This window comes from Moschus berezovskii, chromosome X, assembly GCF_049115385.1.
Source record: "Moschus berezovskii isolate FMDL1 chromosome X, NW_MosBer_1.0, whole genome shotgun sequence".
NCBI lineage: Eukaryota > Metazoa > Chordata > Mammalia > Artiodactyla > Moschidae > Moschus > Moschus berezovskii.
The window spans coordinates 145271472-145284855 of record NC_142488.1 but is presented as its reverse complement, the minus strand read 5'-3'; the positions used below and the strand labels follow the sequence as shown (position 1 = coordinate 145284855).

Genomic DNA, 13384 nt, shown 5'->3' with positions numbered 1-13384 from the left:
GATGACACGAGAGCAACAGAACCCGCCCCCACCCAGCCAAGAACTCAGGTCACACTCCCTTGGGAGGCAGTGGGCGGCTAGGCTGCCTCGCTTTCACAGAGATGCAAACAGAAGGGCCACCCAGGTGAGCCACAACCAGAAAGGAGGAAGTGGAAGTGTTTGTCGCTCAGTCATATCCGACTCTTTGCGAACCCATGGACTGCAGCACTCCAGGCTCCTCCATCCCTGGGATTTCCCAGGCAAGAATACTGGAGTGGGTTGCCATTTCCTTCTCCAGGGGATCTTCTCAACCCAGGGATCGAATCGAAGTCTCCTGCATTGCAGGCAGATTCTTTACTGTCAGAGCCACCCAGGAAGTCCCCTAATTCCCTCAAACCAGGGGCCACTGGAAGAAGCACCACAGCGAGGTCACCCACGTGATGGGGACCAAGGGGGCAGCCTGGGAACCCACCCAGGAAGGACTGGAGAGGTGGGCTGTAGTGGGAAGCCAAGCAAGAGGGGAAGGGGGCGGATGTTCAGTGTCTCTCCCCAAGAACAGGCCCTTCAGCGCCTTCATGCTGGGGGTCGACTGGGGAGTGTGGACATGTGGAGCCAGGCATGGGGGCAGGCCCCACCCCAGGAGAGCATCCCCAGGCTCCCGTGTCTGCTGGACCAGTCGCCACACTCCCACCCCTTGCCCCCTGGCCGTGTGGTAAGGCCTGGCCTGTCTTTTCCAGGAATGACACCCTCGGGAGCCAGAGCGTGGCCAAGCAGTTTGAGGTGACCTGGGAGACAGTAATGGTGAGCAGCCATGGGGCTGTGGTGATCAAGTGAGACAGCTGCGGCAACAGCTTCCAGGGCACCAAGCTGCTGCACAAGGTGAGACTGAGGCTGGGCTCCCTGGAGGAGGACCAGATAGAGGCCGTGCGGTGAGGAACCCCAGTGGTGCATTGGAATGGGGTGGGGAGGTCGCATCTCTAGCCAGCTGCATCGTGATCCTGTTTCCTGTCAGTGCACACGTTCTGCCTGCGCTCTGCTGGTACCCCCAGAAGGCTGCTGATTCCACAGTGAATTCCTGCTAGCAATATGCTCCCAAATGCCAGGGTCCTAGTCATCACACGGCTGGTGGCCTGTCTGCTTTGTCAATTGCAACAAGGTGCCTAGACTGTGCTGTGGGTCTTTGTGGTTTCCCAGTGCTGTGGTCATGGACCTTGGCCGCTGGTCATAGGGGAGGGCCAGGAGGGGGTGAGGGGGGGGGGAGAAAGTGACCCACATAGCCGGTCACCTTCTTCCTGAGAAAGGACCTCACTGAGTGCAGCAGGCAGGTCAGAAGCCCCTCCGCATGTTTTGTAGCTCTGCCACATCCTGTTCATGGAGGCAGCAGGACAGGTAGAGCCTCTGGGCCCGGAAGGGGCCGAGGCTCAAAGGTGTTGATTGGATGTTATCATCATCCCAGAATGAGAGCAGTCAGGGACCTGTGCCTCTCACTGGCCTGCAGGTGCATCGGCTGAGGAGGTCTTCCTAGTTTACTGAACAAGCGGCAGACTTCACCTGGGAGAGGCGTGAGGCTCATGGACTCAGGTGCTGCAGGGACAGGAAGGGCGTGGGCACGGCTGTCACCTTCCTTGTGATCAGGGTGCATGGTGCTGGACCCTGGGCATTGGGAGGGTGTGATATAGTGCCCAGGTGGATCAATGTTTGCTGACTGAAGAGCCGTAAGACAGCGTGACACCTCAGCCCATGTGTCATCACGACTGTGCTCTGGAAGTTTAAAAGATTTCACTTTTCTAACTTTTAAAAACATTTTCTCTCTTGTTTTCAGAAATATTGATGGCACGTGATGTGTGCATACATGTGATGTATACATATATGTGATGTGTAGTCAGTAAGTATTAAGTGGATGAAACCATGAGTGAGTGAGTGAGTGAATGGCACCCTCTCTTCAAGGGAGTTGTGAGCTGGTGAATAGAGAGAGACAGGCCACGCAGCTGGACCTACATGTGCTACAGGCAGAAAATAGGGGCAGGAGAGACAGCTGAGGACCCGAGAGTCTGGGAAAGCCCATACTTCATCACGCTTTTGCCTGAAAGTCAACAGCACACACAAACACACATAATGTCAAACATGCTCTACGGACACAGCAGTGTATTGACTCTGGAGTCCAGACGGTTTTCAGGCATCAGGCCCGTTGGTTGGAGACCCAGTTGTGAAGAGACGTCTGCCTGAGGCCTGGCTCCCTCCAGCTCTCATCTCTGCCAAGCACTGAGCACTGCTGAGCCTCTGCTCCTCATGCTCACAGGATGGCTGCCCGAGGACCTGCCTTCAGTACATTGATCCACTTACAGAAGCTTTCAGAAGGGAAGGGAGGAGCCTCCCCAGGAGTCCAGAACCATCACCCATGAGAGCAGTGGGGCAGCAGCCCCCCCCCCCCCGACTCCCGAGACCCAAAGAGCTGGGCAGAGGAAGGAAGGGCAAGTGACAGCTTGGCCAACAGGGGAGAGGAGGAGCAGGTGGTGCCCGGTCAGCACCAGTGCTTCAGTGCCTCCTGGGGAGAAGTGTGAGGGCCCAGGCTGGGTTCGGGGGGAGGGAGGGTGACAGGGTGATAGCAGAGCCTCCCTCCTCTGAGTCCCCTTCTTCCTGTCCTTCCCCACCTGCCACTGCCTCCTGTTTTCACCTTCCCTGGTCTGACACCCCCTCCAAATCCCAGAGGCCCTAGCAGAGGACGCAATATCCTTAAGGAACCCCGCTGGCTGGCATGGCTAGCCTGCCCCCCCCCAAGCAGAGACAGAGGAAGGATGGCTGTTTCACACCCACAGTGTTTCCAGAAATAAGGGATTGATCGGCCATCCGTTCAAAAACAGAGCAGAACCGGTTCCAGGAAAATAGTAGTAAAATAGGAAAAATGGCCAACTCTTAAGCCACCGAGGCTTCGGGGGTCAGGAGTTCAAGCCACACAAACCAGGTGGACCTCGGGAAGCTGCTCCCCACGTGCCTGGAGCTGTGGGAGACTTTCTCAGCTCTCTTAGGATCTGGGTCTGTATTCTCATTAGAAAGAGATAGCCCAGTTTTTCAGTTTAAGGAACCATGAGGCCAGCTCCCCACACTCACTCCCAAGGGTCCCCCACCCCTGGGGGCTCTCCCAACCTCCTCCACCCCCTCATCTGTCCTGGTTCCCAGCGGTCTTGCCTTCCCTGGAGGAGGAGCTGGGCATGTGAACAGGTGCTCCGGGCACTAGGGGGGAGCAAAGCCTTGCCTGGAGGGGCTCCTGCAAGGAGATGGCCTCTGGCCAGGACCTCACCACAAAGGATGAATAAGGACGTGTCTGCAGGAAATGAGAGGTACATGTTCCACACAGAAAATACTGTGAGCGAGGGTCAAGGTGATGCAGGGGTGTGGCCAGTTCAGGCCCCTACCCCACCATAAGCACCACGGGGCGTGTAGGCCAGGGATGCAGGGAGAGGTGGGCGGGCTGGACTGGGCACCTTCTGTCTTCCGAGCTGCCGCCTGCTCTCCAAGCAGCAGCATCCCCACAGAGGGTTTTCACCCAGGAGATGGCAAAGTCACCTTTATCTTCAGAACCAAGATCCTGGTAGCAGTGTAGCGAGTTTTACAGGTGAGAGTCATGGCAGGAAACATTCAAACAGGGAGCTTTAAGGAGAGAGGAATAATCGAAAGCTATGACAAACCCAGACGGCATATGAAAAAGCAAAGACATCATTTTGCTGAGAAAAGTCAAATGGTCTTTCCAGTAGTCGTGTACAGATGTGAGACTTAGACTATAAAGAAGACTGAGGGCTGAAAAATTGATGCTTTGGAACTATGGTGTTGGAGAAGTCTCTTGAGAGTCCCTTGGACTGCAAGGAGATCCAACCAGTCCATCCTAAAGGAGGTCAGTCCTGAATATTCATTGGAAGGACTGATTCTGAAGCTGAAGCTACAATACTCTGGCTACGTGATGCAAAAAGCCGACTCATTGGAAAAGACCCTGATGCTGGGAAATATTGAGGGCAAAAGGAGAAGGTGGTGACAAAGGATGAGATGATTAGATAGTATCACCGATTCAATGGACATGAACTTGAGCAAACTCTGGGAGATGGTGAGGGACAGGGAGGCAGACATGGACACATCAGGAATGTGGGCTGGGCCATGCATCCTGCATCCCTCACGATGTTCTACTGACACCCCCACACACACGCAGGGCAGGACAAACAGCGACAAATCTCTCCCACCAATCCCTTGTTCTTGCCTTGTCAAGTCTCTAGCTGTGAGATTCCCCAGCTCCAAAAGTGCTGGGAGCAGCTCTGTGGCCCATGACACCTGCGTCAGCATGGGTCCCCAGGAAGCAGTGCCTGGGCATGCTCAGACGTGCAGAAGGCATGTTTGTGCAGGATGTTGGCTGGAGCACAGTGGGGCAGCCCTCCAGCCATGGGGGTCTGACATGGGGAAGGACAAACGGAGGGAGGACTTGGCTTCCAGGGGCATCTGGGCTCCAAGCGTCTCTTCCTGGCTGATAGGATCCAGTGGGGGCCTCACCCCAGCCACTGGTGGGGACAGCCTGAGATGGTGTGGACACAGGGAAGTCTGGAAGGCGTGAGGACTGCCACTCCAGGGTGTCAGCCCACCACCCTGAGACGTGCCTCTGGAGGCCGGAGTCTCTCCCTCCTCACACGGGGCCTCTGCAGACCTTGGGGTGGAGCTGAGTGCTGCACCTGCTCCTTTGAGAAGGACTCCCTGCCCTGTGCTGCACCTGAGAGCATCCCGGAGATGAAACATGCTCCTGCAGCCCAAACCACGCTCCTCCATCTGGAAGCTCCACTGCTCCCCCCCGAAATGGCCAACACATGGAACTGCCTGGTAATTAGTGGATGTAGTCGTGGTGCAGTGATAAAGTCTCCACCTGCCAATGCAGAAGAAGCAAGAGACACAGGTTCGATTCCTGGGTGGGGAACATCTGCTGGAGAAGGAAATGACAGCCCACTCCAGTATTCTTGCCTGGAGAATCCCATGGTCAGAGGAGCCTGGCAGGCTACAGTCCATGGGGTCACAAAGAGTTGGACACAACTGAGCAACTGAGTACACGTAGCAACAAAAATCATAAAAATATTTGAGACTGGAAAACACTGTTTTCATCAGAAGACTCCCAAGCACTTTACAGGTAAGGATCATGACCATGACACATGGTTTCAGCTCAGGAAGTAACCCTCTAGGTAAAGTCGCTGCAGGGTTTCCAGAGATCAGAGGCTGCCTGTGGATGTGCACACAGGGCTGCAAACAAAAATCCGAGATAGTTTATGAACTGAAATGGAGCCAAGACTCCAGCACCAAGGCCCCTTGGGGTGGACACCATGGTCTCTGCAGACATGGTCCCAGCACCTGTGATCTGGACATCCAGCTGTGCAGCAGAACCCTGCTAGGACCAGGTGGGCCCTTTCACCAGATGTTCCTCAAGCCCCGTCAGCATATCAGGGATTTGAGTCATGAGGAGAGAATTCAGAAACTTGGAGAGATGTCTTCAGTGGTTCCATTGTGTGGGTGTGGCCACTGTGCTTTGAAGGTCGACTTAGGCTGTGTGTGTGTGTGTGTGAGACCTGAAGTCTGCCACGCTGTCCTATGGCACCTGCACCATGTTTTAAACAAGCAGAGGTGTTAATTGTTGTGTCTCCTAGGGCTAGAAACCAGGATCAGGTGTGGGCAGGGCTGCATTCCCTCTAACACCTGGTGGGGAGGGTCCTGCCTGCTCTTCCTGTTCCCCTGGATGCTGGCAATCTTCAGTTTGTAGGTACATCCCCGCGATCCTGTGTCTTCACGGGCTGTGTCCTCCCCAGGTCTCCGTGTCTCTCTCCTCTTACAAGGACACCAGTCACTCTAGTGTGACCTCATTATAACTTACTCATTACATATGTAGTGTGCCCTATTGACAGGTGTGGTCCCACACTGAGGCTTAGGAGGTTAGAAATCCAACATATTTTGCAGAATTCAACCCATAAAAATGCATAAATCAACCATACCAGTTCCCTTGCCCTTCACCCGACCCTCCCACCAGCCCTGCTTTGCAGAGGCAGCCACCCTCTACCCACTCACCGCCTTCATCAGGCATTTGCTTCCACCTTTCTGAACACGGCTGTCATCACGTCACGATTTCTTATCACTTGACTTCCGGTTGTCACAGGTGAGGACCATCGTTCTCCCAATAGTGTTACATCAGCTGCCTGGTTAGATCAGCCATCAGAGGTGCAGGATCACTGTGTAAATGGTGCTGACTGCAGACCCCTGTGGGGTCTCGTGCCCTACTTTCTGCTACATCATTTAATTTTCCTGGAGTATAGCTTTGTCTTTCACTTGGATACTTTCACCATCTCCTGGAGATGGCTCAAACTCATGTCCATCGAGTAAGTGATGCCATCCAACCATCTCATTCTCTGTCATCCCCTTCTCCTCCTGCCTTCAATCTTTCCCAACATCAGGGTCTTTTCCAATGAGTCAGGCCTTTGCATCAGGTGACCAAAGTGTTGGAGCTTCAGCATCCGTCCTTCCAGTGAATATTCAGGGTTGATTTCCTTTAGTATGGACTGGTTGGATCTCCTTGAAGTCCAAGGCAACCTCTAGGGTCTTCTCCAGCACAACAGCTGAAAGCATCAATTCATCACACCTGCTAATAACCTGTCGATTCCAGCGTTCTTCCCTCAAGCTGCAGTCCCCTTTCTCCTGCTCCACCTGGACCAGGTGTCTGTAGGGTCACCCTTGTTGCCCTGTCACAACTTCCCTATGTGGGTGCAAAGCCCCCACCCTGGATTTCGTGCCAAAGAATGACAGATATATATCCCCATTTTTATTTAATTTGCCCTTTGTGAATCTAGAAAACATCACAAAATGTCTTTATTCCATTCCCATATTTGAGTTCATTGTTTATCTAGATGTCAAATCTACATAATCTCTACTAAGAAGGCCCTGGGATCATCCACCATTAGGTGCTGCTAGGGAGAAATGTTTGCTGATCTTCCTGTTTGCTGATCCTCAGAGACCCCTATTACTCCCTTCCAGGAGAAGGACCTCTTCTCTCTTGGCATGCTGAGACATCAGCTCTTGGTGTGGGACTTTTCAGCCCGGTGACTAATTATTCTTCATTCTTGGAAAATTTTCACTGATTTCTCCTTTCTCTGTTGTTTCTTTCTGGAGCTTTTATTGTGCTGATTTTGTTGCTTCTGGGTTTATTCTTAACATCCTTTTATCTCCTATTTTTGAGCCTTTCTCTAGATCTGATAGATAGAGTGCCTGATGAACTCTGGATGGAGGTTCGTTACATTGTACAGGAGACAGGGACCAAGACCATCCCCATGGAAAAGAAATGCAAGAAAGCAAAATGGCTGTCTGAAGAGGCCTTACAAATAGCTGTGAAAAGAAGAGAAGCGAAAAGCAAAGGAGAAAAGGAAAGATATAAGCATCTGAATGCAGAGTTCCAAAGAATAGCAAGGAGAGATAAGAAAGCCTTCCTCATTGATCATGCAGAGAAATAGAGGAAAACAACAGAATAGGAAAAATAAGAGATCTTTTCAAGAAAATTGCATGCAAAGATGGGCTCGATAAAGGACAGAAATGGTATGGACCTAACAGAAGCAGAAGATATAAAGACGAGGTGGCAAGAATACACAGAAGAACTGTACAAAAAAGATCTTCACGACGAAGTTATTCACGATGGTGTGATCACTCACCTGGAACCAGACATCTTGGAATGTGAAGTCAAGTGGGCCTTAGAGAGCATCACGACGAACAAAGCTAGTGGAGGTGATGGAATTCCAATTGAGCTATTTCGAATCCTGAAAGATGATGCTGTGAAAGTGCTGCACTCAATATGCCAGCAAATTTGGAAATCTCAGCAATGGCCACAAGACTGGAAAAGGTCAGTCTTCATTCCAATCCCAAAGAAAGGGAATGCCAAAGAATGCTCAAACTACCGCACAATTGCAATCATCTCACACACTAGTAAAGTCATGCTCAAAATTCTCCAAGCTAGGCCTCAGCAATATGTGAATCGTGAACTTCCAGATGTTCAAGCAGATTTTAGAAAAGACAGAGGAGCCAGAGATCAAATTGCCAACATCCACTGGATCATGGAAAAAGCAAGAGAGTTCCAGAAAAACATCTATTTCTGATTTATTGACTATGCCAAAGCCTTTGACTGTGTGGATCACAATAAACTGTGGAACATTCTGAAAGAGATGGGAATCCCAGACCACCTGACCTGCCTCTTGAGAAACCTGTATGCAGGTCAGGAAGCAACAGTCAGAACTGGACATGGAACAGCAGACTGGTTCCAAATAGGAAAAGGAGTACGTCAAGGTTGTATATTGTTACCCTGCTTATTTAACTTATATGCAGAGTACATCATGAGGAACGCTGGGCTGGAAGAATCACAAGCTGGAATAAAGATTGCCGGGAGAAATATCAATAACCTCAGATATGCAGGTGACACCACCCTTATGGCAGAAAGTGAAGAGGAACACAAAGGCCTCTTGATGAAAGTGAAAGAGGAGAGTGAAAAGGTTGGCTTGAAGCTCAACATTCAGAAAACGAAGATCATGACATCTGGTCCCATCACTTCATGGGAAATAGATGGGGAAAGAGTGTCAGACTTTATTTTTTTGGGCTCCAAAATCACTGCAGATGCTGATTGCAGCCATGAAATTAAAAGACGCTTACTCCTTGGAAGGAAAGTTATGACCAGCCTAGATAGCATATTAAAAAGCAGAGACATTACTTTGCCAACCAAGGTCCGTCTAGGCAAGGCTATGGTTTTTCCCGTGGTCATGTATGGATGTGAGAGCATCCATACATGGATGCTGTGAAGAAAGCTGATCGCCGAAGAACTGATTTATTTTCAATAAATATTCGGTTGAATCTGTGCATGTGAAACCCATGAATGCATAGGGCTGACTGTACCAAGGGCACAGAAGTCACCTGAATTTGTATCATGGCAAGAAGTCAGAGCAGCTGCTGCTCCACTTTGGACTCTCCCGCCCACCCCTAGGAACCAGGGGGTCCATGGACTTCCAACATCACTGTAGAAATGCTGCTCTAACCATGAAGGGCTGGCCGGGTCCGGGGCTTTGGATCCTTGGAGAGCTGACTGGAGAAGGACCATGCACTCTTGGGGCTCAGGCTTAGGAGTTTTACAGTCCCCCAGATTGAGAAGGGCAGTCAGAAGTGACAGAGCAGCTCCAACCTGCAGACACAAGAAAATAACCACCTGGTGATACCCGGAAAGGCGTGATGGGAACCAGGGGAGAGAGGATTCGCAGTGGCGGCAAATGGACAGAAGCAACAGATAGACCCCTGGCAGGACTCCTGCTGCTGAATGAGGGTCCAGAAACCAGAACGATTCCAGCCACTTCGTGGGGAATGAGGGGCCCTGGGGGACAACAGTGAGATATGGGTAGGGACGAGGCAAGACCCAGGCAGCAACCCCCGGGAGCCGAGCTGGGCAGGTCCAAGGCAGAGCCCTGCCGGGAGGCTCAAGGCAAAGCTATGCTGCCCCCGACAGGCCCATGATAGGGACCCTCCCAGGAACTGGGGACAGAGGGCACTCAGGTGGAGGCCCCAGTGCCCTGACTCAAAGCCGAGCCACCCCAGAGCGCCTTTCCCCTGTGGAACTCAGAGCTCCGTCCCTGAGTCTGAGGCTCATGTGGTCCAAGCAAGGGGTGACCGTAGTAGAGACGGGACCCAGCCGGGCCCACGAGTCTCCAGCATGGCCTGTGCTGCTGTGATTTCCTTGTTCTCAACCTGCGAGCTCTGCACACCTGGCCACCCCATGATGACACAAGGGAGCTTCGAGTTCTTCACATGGGCATCTGATGCACTGTGTAAACGCAGCGAACAGAGTAGAGTCTCAGTATTTCCTCTAAGTGGGGGCTTTCATCTTTGAAATGGGCAGGAAAGCCCAGCTCCAGCTCCCAGGTTACACGGCCCAGCTGAGGTTGCACTGACTCCTCCCTCTCTGCCTGGCCTTGTAGGGCGATGCTGAAGGAGTTGTACATTGACAAGACGTGCGTGGCCATGTTTGGGAAGGTAAGCTGCCGGCTCATGTTCGCACCCCCTGCTCGGGCCTCCGTCCCCCCCATCACCCAGCTGAACCCTGATGTGCAAGGAGCGTCTCTGGTCCTGCCACGTGTGAGTGGTTCTTCTTTAAAAAGAGTTTGGATGTTCAGCCCAGGAGGGGGCCTTCATCTGAACAACCTAGTGAGCTTCTCACACTATCTGGAAGGAAAGGCAGTAAGAAGTTTCTACGGGTGGCCCAAGTCCATGGGCTGGAGTTCAGTGTGGGGCCTGTGACTGGGCCTTGGGTCCATGGAGGACCACCTCCTATCGCCATGGCCCCTTTCCTGCCCTTGTTAGGCTGCCTGGACTATGGGCTCTTGGTCTCATGGCAGGAGCACAGACGGACAGACATAGAACCGCCTTCCCTCCTAGAGAACAGGCCCTGCAGACGAGCTCAGGGTGACTAAGATATCACATGTCTTGGAGCAACTAAAGTCCACCTCCTGGTGGAGGTGGGGGTGGGACACACAGTAAGCATTCTGGGACCCTCCACAGGTTGGTGTTGAGTCTCAGTTGTGTGTGGTTCCCGGGCAGCACTGGGCTCAGAGGTGATGACCCAAGAAGTAGCCCCAAGGACAGCATGGTGCTGGGGACTAGAACACTCTTTCTGAGATCCTAGAAGGCCTGAGGTTCTCTAGGAAAAATGTGTTCCACATTTTTTTTCAAAAGACTTTGTGTAAAACAGTTTTAGGTCCACAGCAAATTTGAGAGGTTTCCTCCCAAGCTGTACAGCCTCCTCCACCATCACCATCACCATCATCACCACCACCATTTGGTACCTTTCATTTTACACTTGGTGAAACTGCACTGATGGACCATTATCACCCAGAACCTGTAGTTCACATCAAGGTTCACTCCCTTGGTTGCACCTTCTATAGGTTCAGACACACATACGATGACATGTGCCCATGACTATAGGGCCGCACATGGCAGCCTCACTACCCTAAGTGTCTCTGTGCTCCATCTGCTCATGTCTCTCCCTTCCCCAACACCTGCTCCTTGGAAGAGAAACTGTGATAAAGCTGTACTCTGTATTTCACTCAGTAACACAGTCGTGTCCAGTGCTTTGCGGCCCCATGGACTGCAGCCCACCAGGCTTCTCTGTCCATGGGATTTCCCAGGCAAGAATACTGGAGTGGGTTGCCATTTCCTTCTGCAGTGTATTAAAAATCAGAGACATCATTTTGCCAACAAAGGTCTGTATAGTCAAAGCTACGGCTTTTCTAGTTGTTATTGAATGGATGTGAGAGTTGGACCATAAAGAAGATTGAGTGCTGAAGAACTGATGCTTTTGAACTGTGGTGTTGGAGAAGACTCTTGAGAGTCCCTTGGACTGCAAGGAGATCCAACCAGTCCATCCTAAAGAAAATCAGTCCTGAGTATTCATTGGAAGGACTAATGTTGAAGCTGAAACTCCAGTACTTTGGCCACCTGATGGGAAGAGCTGACTCATTGGAAAAGACCCTGATATTGGGAAAGATTGAGGCAGAAGAAGGAGATGACAGAGGATGAGATGTTTGGATGGCATCACAGACTCAATGGACATGAGTTTGAGCAAGCTCTGGGAAGGAGAGGGAAGCCTGGTGTGCTGCAGCCCATGGGGGTCACAAACAGTCAGACACAACTGAGTTGACTAGACAGCAGCTCGCTTTCTCTAGCACGTCATAGCACTGGAACCATACAGTGTGGGCCATTGTCAGATTGGCTTCTCTCACTTGGTAATACACATTCAATGTTCCTCCATGTCTCTTTGTAGCTTCATAACTCATTTCTTTCTAGTACCAAAGAATCACTGTCTGAATGCACCATGCTTTATCCACTCACCTACTGAAGGGCATCTTGATGGATTCCAAGTTGCTGTGACAGTGATGAATAAGATGGCTGTAATCATCCATGTGCAGGTTTTTGTGGACATCTAAGTGTTCAGCTTGTTAAATACCAAAGAATGTATGACCATATGATAAGGGAATGCTGTTTTGAAAGAAACCACCAAGCTGTCTTCCACAGTGTTTTTAACACTTGGCATTCCCACCAGCAGCAAGTAGGTTCCCTCCAGAGTTCCAGCGCTACACGTGCTCACCAGCATCTGATGTTATCAGTCAAAATTAAAAAAAAAATCTTCAGAATAACCTGTAAGATTTGGTGATGTCATTGACCATGAATATTATTTTCAAGAAACCAGAAAGACTCTTATGTCATTAACAGAAAGATAGTCCTGTTTTACTGAAGGAGCATTGTTATAACACACTTAAACTTACTGATCAAAAACCATTAATTCTACAGTGAGTTTGGCACAGATACCACACCACCCTCCCGCCCCAGAACACACAACCCCTGCACACACATCCACACCTTTAACATCTGCCCACCTTTGCTCATCAAAACATCCCATCTGTTCCCCCTTCCCTCTGGGTCTTTTGAGAAACAGAAAGATATCTGGGCCAAACAGCACCCACAGCAGGTCCAGTGTCATGCTTACTCTCTCCAGGAGGCTCACATTGTGGTATTTCATCTCAACCCCAGAGGGAGGGCAACACAGGAAATGAAGGACTGACCACATACAGGACATATGTGGACATCTGTCCCATGTAGGCCCCTGAACAGACCATCGTGGCAACCAGTGCCCAAGTCCCTTGATGTTGATTCCTCATGGGTCCTCCCTCAAAATTGCAGGAAACAGGGATTTCCCTGGTGGCCCAGTGGCTAAGACTCTGCACTCCCAATGCAGGGGGCCTGGGTTTGATCCTTTGTCAGGGCACTAGATCCTGCATGTCACAGTTAAGACCTGGTAGAACCAAAAAAGAAAAAATCAGAGAAAATGAGATGACTCTGTCTGTAGACAGGGAAGGCAGCAAGCAATGCTGCATTGGAGATGCTGGACTGAAAAGACTTGACAGTCGCCCACACTCACACAGGGTTCTCTAGTCCACAGTCACACTCCATGGTGACCATCATATTCCGCCTTCATGTCACGTGAACACGAGGCCCCAGATGGGTACTTGCCTCACAACACGTTTAGTTGGAGAGGTGTTTGCTTTCCATCTTTTTATGTCCCTTGAAGATGTTTAATGTTAATCTTTTTAAAGAAAGATCCATATGGCAGTGCTGCTGAATCCTTGCTGTCTTCCAGGCTCAGTCGCTGACCCTTGCCCGAGCCCCTCTGTCTGTCTCCACCCTCTCCCAGGACTATGGCGGGTACCTGAGCACCTACATCCTCCCAGCCAAGGGCAATAGCCAGGCTCCAGTCTTCAGCTGCAGCTCTGCACTCTCCTCCATCAGAGATTTCAAGCTCTATGGTGAGGGTCCTGACTAG

At 51.2% G+C, this 13384-nt stretch overlaps 1 pseudogene; it reads left to right on the top strand.

Moving 5' to 3' along the window:
- Nucleotides 1–13384, top strand: part of LOC148773527 (A-type potassium channel modulatory protein DPP6-like) — an 82402-nt pseudogene extending 69018 nt beyond the window's left edge.